This window comes from Protopterus annectens, chromosome 7.part0 (genome assembly GCF_019279795.1).
Source record: "Protopterus annectens isolate FY-2018-M chromosome 7.part0, PAN1.0, whole genome shotgun sequence".
NCBI classification, from domain to species: Eukaryota; Metazoa; Chordata; order Ceratodontiformes; family Protopteridae; genus Protopterus; species Protopterus annectens.
In genome coordinates, this window is record NC_056739.1 from 233,203,720 (window position 1) to 233,211,069 (window position 7,350).

At 37.6% G+C, this 7,350-nt stretch overlaps 1 protein-coding gene across 1 annotated transcript in view; it reads right to left on the reverse strand.

Moving 5' to 3' along the window:
• The window catches only part of LOC122806373, a 99,719-nt gene that overhangs the window by 706 nt on the left and 91,663 nt on the right, over positions 1-7,350 (reverse strand). The window lies entirely within an intron of this gene.

Here is a 7,350-nt window from a genome sequence, read left to right on the forward strand (position 1 = left end):
TATATATATATATATATATATATATATATATATATATATATATATATGTATATAATTTTCCCCTCTGTTTCCATTCTGTGTTTGATTATCTGCTCTTACTCTGCATTAGTTTTGCTTTTGCTTTCTAAAACTCTGGTTATTTCTTTAGCTGCAGCATCTGGTACATTATCTGGCCCTTTTCTGCAAGCTTCTTTATATTGATATGTTTTTACAGAGGAACAGGTAAGAGAGATATAAATGCCAGGAATATTTAAACAGAAAACCTTAATGACTGAGGGAAGTATTCAAGCAACTAAGACATTTGGACTTTATCAAGCCATGTGAAAAATCATGGCAGTTCTCATTCATTAATGCGTGTTAAGCCTTGAATTATATTAAGTGACATTATTTTATAGCAAAAGAAGACTTTTCTATTTTTTTCTTTTGTTTCTAGACCCTTCCCCATACCCACCTGTCAAACATTGACCCTCTTCCCATCAGACGTAATCCTTTGGTTCTGAAATGGGTGAGAGGCATTTCCCTCTGATCCACTAGGACATCATCAAAGTAACATTTTGGGAATTTAGGACAATCACCAGTATTCTTGATATGGCAACATTTTGCAAAGATGGCTCTAATCCCCTCCCATGGATGGTTGTGTGAGAACCTACATCTCTAAAGGTGCCATTTATGTCCTTTAAGCAGTTTAAATTTGCTGCCATGTGCACATTTGTGAAATACTAGGTTCACCAGCTGGGTATACTATACTAAAGTCACATTCCATCATCCTTCATCAATGTAACTCTATACTGGCCATCCAGTATTGATCATGTCTGAGATCAGAAGTCAAGATCTGATGAGATCTACCCCCGGGATTCGCACATTTAACTTCCCATGCAGTGCCATCTAGGATCTGAACAATTAATCGAACCCACATCTCTTGGATCTAAATAAGGGATTTATCCCACTACAATACCAGTATCACTCAAAAGGAGGCAATCTGTCCATCTAGACTGTACACAAAGCCACAGTCTCCTCTCCATTCTGTTTTTTTATCTTTCAACTGACATTTAAGCAACCACTGAGGTAGACTGTTCCAAGTGTCCCTACATAACTTAAGGAAAAAATACTTTCTCAAATCCAGGGATGATATGAATATCTTCCAGCTATATCATCCAACTGTATCTTTTTCCTCTTCTTCTTCTGTCATTGTACATCAGAATTTATTCTTCTAATTACTATGCCATATTCCTGTTGTCTTTCCAAGGTCTAATGACTATAAGTTCATATAGTTCACATACTGGAAGTATATTTCTTTTATTTCATCATGATGTTGATATCAGTCACCAATCACTGGATGTCCTTCAATGGTTTATTATTTTTGTGGGGTCTTTAGAAACTGCATACTTGCATATTTGTGCAAATAAATATTATTTCCATAAAAGGACTGGCTTAGCATGCAATGTTTATATCAGATTTTATCACTGTGGTTCTGTCTTATAACCCTGTAGTACTTAACCTGCACCACTGCCTTACATTCTGATTAACCCATTTCGCTGACTGGTTCTGATTTCCTGCATTATTCTTCATTTTTGTCAGTTGCCTAACTGCCTCTTATTGGAAAAATACAAATGGGATGCAATAACTTTCATTGCACCAGCTCAGACTTGTCAGTATAATTAGTCTTTAATTTTTTTACTATTAAGCATGCTTGCACCAGAAGGAGGGAACATAGTTCACCTCATGATGTACAGAAATGGAGACTGAACTTTGACCCAAATAGTCTATGGAGTATGAGCAGGCTATGTATTGAGGAGACAGCTGGGAAGGTAAAAGAATTCTCGCCACTCTTGGTGGAGAGGGGTTGGAGCCATACATCTCATAATGTGTGCTTGACCTGTAAATCCATTGTGGAGCCTAGAAGAAAGAAGAAGCTATCTGCCTTGATGGATTTTAGGGATGCTGGCAGCAACATCATTCATGGAAGCATGTAAGAGAGCCCTCTCATCATTTAGTTGTGCACCTGCCTTCCTTGATCTAAAACTGAAGGGTTAAAAGAAAGAAAGGGGGAATATTAGTCATTATTTCTAATGATTCATCATTCATTAGGGGTAATATATAATTATCAGATTATGAATAAGACCCATCTCTGTCCAAATCAGATATGTTAATTAAAAAAAAATTGCGAGTCTTGAAATGGCCTACAAAGGCAGCTAACCAAGTATTTACCTGTGAAGCTATAAATACCTCTCTCTAGTAGCCGATTGAGCCATAAGTCAGAAAAAGTGATACTAGATGAAGCTCAACCTTCTCAGATCGCAGATGAATTTGAGAGGAATGTCAACAGTGGACACCCAAAACTGAATGAAGTCACAGGCAGTAGCACAGACTATTGGTGGTGACTGTTGGGAGAAGAATTCTATAGGCCATCCACTTTAGGCCTCATCTGTAGTTTGCAGCATTTTCTAGATAGGAGAACATATGTCACAGACTGTTAGGTGTGTCAGAGCTAGCTACATTGTTGGGTATAAATTGCCTCTAGATGATTTGGTTATGTCAACTAATGTGACCAGGAATGGGCATTGGTGTTTGTAAGTGCTAGGTCAGCTGAAGACTTGATATATGCCGACCTAGGCCAGGCACCTAATCAAACAGTGACAGAGGTCTACGTACCCCTATTGAGAAGTGCACATCCATCAAAAATCCAAGCTGAGTCAATAAGCACTGAATGGTTGGTAGTTGGTTGGTAAGTTTGGGTTACCTAGGATATCTCTACTGAATGAAATTAACTAAGGATTGCTACACTAAATTTATGTTCCATGAAAGGACACATCTGGTCATGGATGACATTATGGTAAGGACATACCTTCCAACCTCTTAGTACAATAAATCTGGACAATGCAAAAATAAGAGGGGGCGAAAGCCCCACAAATAGGGATAGAAATTAATTTTTGCTCTTATAAACATAAACAGTTGCTAGAATAATATTTTATTTTATTAACATGCATTTTCTGAAAGATATAAATTCTGAAACCTGAATGTTTATCATTATCTAGTGACTTCAGTCTTCAGTGATTTGTCAGAAAACCACAAATTTTATGAGGAGCAAACCAAAAATATGGGACAAAAATCTGGATAGTTAAGAAGTATGGAAGGAGGATACTGGCCATTTTTTGCAAGCAGGAGAGAAGGTGGAAGGGCAGTGCAGAAAAATAACTTGGCTTAGGATATGGATTGCACTACTTAGGGGGAGGACAGACTAAAAACTTTGTGTCAACTGTGGAGTGAGTGGGGCTCTCAAGTACAGTGAGGGATGTCGTCAGACTTAGCGACAGATGTAGGTCACTCATTGTCCAGTCTTAAGACAGAGCATTAATCATAACATCAATGTCTGCCAAACAGCAGGGATGTGATCACAAGGAAAAGTGTGCATTCAGGCAGCAGTTGCAGGACCTACTCAATGAAGTGGGATAAAATAAGTTAGAATCATATCTCTCAACCTGGAAACATCAAAAATCTGGACAAGGCCCATGAAAAATAGGTACAAATCTGTACGCTGATTAACATAAAATTTGCATACATAATTATGTAACCTCACCCACTCCGACGGGATTGTGGGATACCAGCTTTTAAATGCAAACTGAAGAACAGACAACCAAAATATGACACCAGAATCCCCCTGCAGCCATTCTAATGTCCCATTACCTGGCTATTTCACCCATTTACCATAAACACTAATGTGTGCATACTGCTTTACTAATACAACAATTATTTGGATTTTATTTTCACATTTTACAGCCCAATGCACAAACACTAATAGACATCTGGTAAACAAAACACTGTCACACAACGAAAATAGACTTGGCATGAAAACTTCTCTGCCCTTGAAACTCACATTCATTGAAACAGCATTAAAACCCATACCACATTCAAAGAAAATGCATTTTGCCAGTGGTGGATAAAGATTACCTTTGGGCTGTTTTCAGATCATTGGCCCCTTGCACATAGAACAAGAAACATACATGCTTTCTTTGATACACCTTCCTGACTTTATTAAATTATATTCCTTGTATAATACAACACACTTGTTAGACAGCACATTTTACATTTATTGTTTGAACATTTTTCCAGTAGGCTGTCTTTGGATTCTACAAAACCACTTCACAATATGTTATAGAGAAATGAACATACTTCAGAAATCAAGCCTTGAACAAATTTGCTTTCCAAACATCCAACATCTGGACATTTTTTTTTACTTGTAACATCAAATGTTTAGCATATTTATCTGGCTGCCACTGTACTGTGGCTGTTTCTATATATAGAAGAATACATGAACTTGCAAAACATGAATAAGAAAACATCTAGTAATAAATACTACCAGGAAAAAAAAAGAAAACATCTAGTAGACACTGAAAAGAATCAGTGCAACAATTTGGATGCAACTGGAACTAGCTGATGCATGTGACTGTTACATACCTGAACCTTCCCTGTTACTCCAAAGGTATCAACAGTACAGGTGGTATCTGTTACTTTAATGCTAGGCTTCCTTGAGCTGTGTGTTATCAACTGTTAAATACTGAATCTGGGAGAACCGCTATATGCCAGACATTAAGGATGTTGTCCTGCTCTTTCACTTGAATTTCAACTTTGTGTTGGTAAAATGTTTACATCAAGGAATATACACTCCCAGTAAAGATGGAATGACATGGGGCTTTCTAATTACTGCAGCAATATAAATCAATGAAAGCTTTCAAAAGCTAATATTGAAGGTTAATGATGGAATCTGTAAAAGAAAACTTTAAAATGAGACAAGTGCCACGAAACAATGAGAGGCAACATAGTAAGAAAAATTTAAGTTGCACTCCTGTTTTAACAGAAAGTGAGAGATTTCAGAATCCTCTTGAGTTTTACACGTTTCCCAAAATAAGGTACTAAAGCCAAGAAAACCTGCTTACTATAAAGCTCAAACATGTTATCAGCGTCATAATGAAAAATGTGTAGCACGACAAAAGCAGCGGATAGTGGTTTAATGCAAGCCTGTTCCACTTCACTAATACTGAATGAAAAACTAGCCCATTTTACACTAAATCAAAACAGCATCTAATATATTTACTTCACTGAGGAAATAATACAGTCCAAAACTGCAACCATCAGATTAAAAAAGATTTACCTTGGTGACAAGCTATTCAAATGGACAACTGTGCAGCTCTGGAGAAAGGCAGTGAATTTCTAAAGTTATTTTTCCAGTGTTAATTCTGTCACCATCTCACACACACACACACACACACACACACACACACACACACACACACACACACACACACACACACACACACACGCACGCACGCACACACACACACACACACACACACACACACACACACACACACACACACACACAGTTTCAAAATCATTTTTCCTTACTAGGTACCTTGATCAGGCACTTGTTTACTAGTAAATAATCTCTGAAATGGATTACAAGGGCAGAGAGGGAATAAAGGATCAAGAATTCTTAAGCTGGAAATGGAGAGTGCATAAAGTTCATTTTTTTTTTTAAGGGAGAGGGCATTAGTAGTGTAAACTAGTCACAGTCAACACTTCCCCAGTGATAATCTGTTAAGTCTTAAATAAAGGGGAACACTTAAATCAAGACTAGGTATATTGCTAGCAAAATCACACTGCATCATTGCAGAGATCACCACATGACTGCTGACAAAACATCTGCTAAACTCTTCTTGGAAAGGATTTTTGTTAGAGCTTCAAAGGATCTGCAATGGTAATTCAGACAAAATAATTCATATGGACCGTGGAATGCAGCAGAACAGTACAACAACATGTAGCACAGAAAAACTGCTTCACACTTCAACTTTTCCGTAGCTGTACACACACATACAGTTCCTTACTTCTCCATTCAGCAACCAGGACTCAGGACTCAGAGCGATAAATAAATCCTATTATTCCTCTTGCCTTCCATTCTAACAGCTAGGCAAGCCTTTGAAATGCCATGAGGAGCGATAATACAGCCAGACGAGCCATTCCAGCTTGCAAAGCATTTAAACTAGCTGGAAATATGTGAGCAGTAAGCTCGATTCCAACAGGCTGGTAGCCTGACAAGCTGACGTCATCGCGCACGCGATGACGTCAGCTCACAAGCGTGATAATTTAAAAAAAAGCAAAAAAAAAAAGAAAAAGAAATCGGAAATGAAGGGGTGTCACTTGGGAATCATGGCACCCCATTATTTGGGCCCCAAAACTCAGTAAAAACCAAGTAATTCAGGACAGATGGGAGGTATGGTTAGAACTGATAAAGGGGAGTCTGAATGTTCATATTGGGTCACGTAGATGGAAAAATAATTGTAAAGAAGGCAAGGCTATTGCAGACAGTATGTATGAAAACTACAATATACGTACACATTTGAGTTAAGTATGAACATAAGCTATATAAGGAAAGTTGATGGTTGAATGCAGAAAAAAATGAAACAAGGTGTACAGGAAGAAGTGGGAAATAGAAAACATTAACCAATATAAGACAGAATAGTGGCTAGTTAACAAAAATGCTAAAGGCAACAGTCACAATGCAAAGAACAAGGTGTCAGAGAAACTCTTCTGGCTTCAAGAAAATAACTCAACAGATGGCTTAAAGAAACACTATCAGACTGCAAGGCAAATAAAAGAAGAAAAAGAAGACAGGTACCAGATTCCATTCATAAGGGATGCAAGCAGTAATCTGCTCACCTCTCCAGAGGACATCATGGCAGATGGAAGGAGCATTTCCAGCATCTTGTGAATATATATATATATATATATATATATATATATATATATATATATATATATATATAATAACAGAGGATACTGGAGAAGAGGTTAATCTCTGTTCTAATAACTTCGAGAAATAGTAAGAAATTAAATTACTGGCCTAGGCCATAAAGATGTTATCTCACAGTTTTGAATGAAGCCAGAGACACTATGTCTGTAAGAAGCATGTTTTTTTAGTCTCTGTAGGAAGATTAAGCATCTGTAATTGTTTTATGACTTCCAGAAGCTGCACCAGATCTGAGCAATGCCTTTGTATGTGCATTATTCAAATGTAGATGCTAAATCCTGGTGGTTTCTAGCAATGGTTTGGGGGGTGTGCATAGGAATCAGAAGTCAGATGACCAGATATATGTGATGTCATTCTGCACAGAAATAATGTTTATTATTAGGTGAACCACAACCAAGAACTCTGCAAGGACCGCAGGTGCCCAGGCTCAGAATAAAATGAGCAATCACAAAAAGCAAGCACCCAACTGGAGATAGAGATATTTAATGTGTGGCAACACAAGACATAAAAAAACAAACCAGTTTCGGCCCAATGGCCTTTTTCAA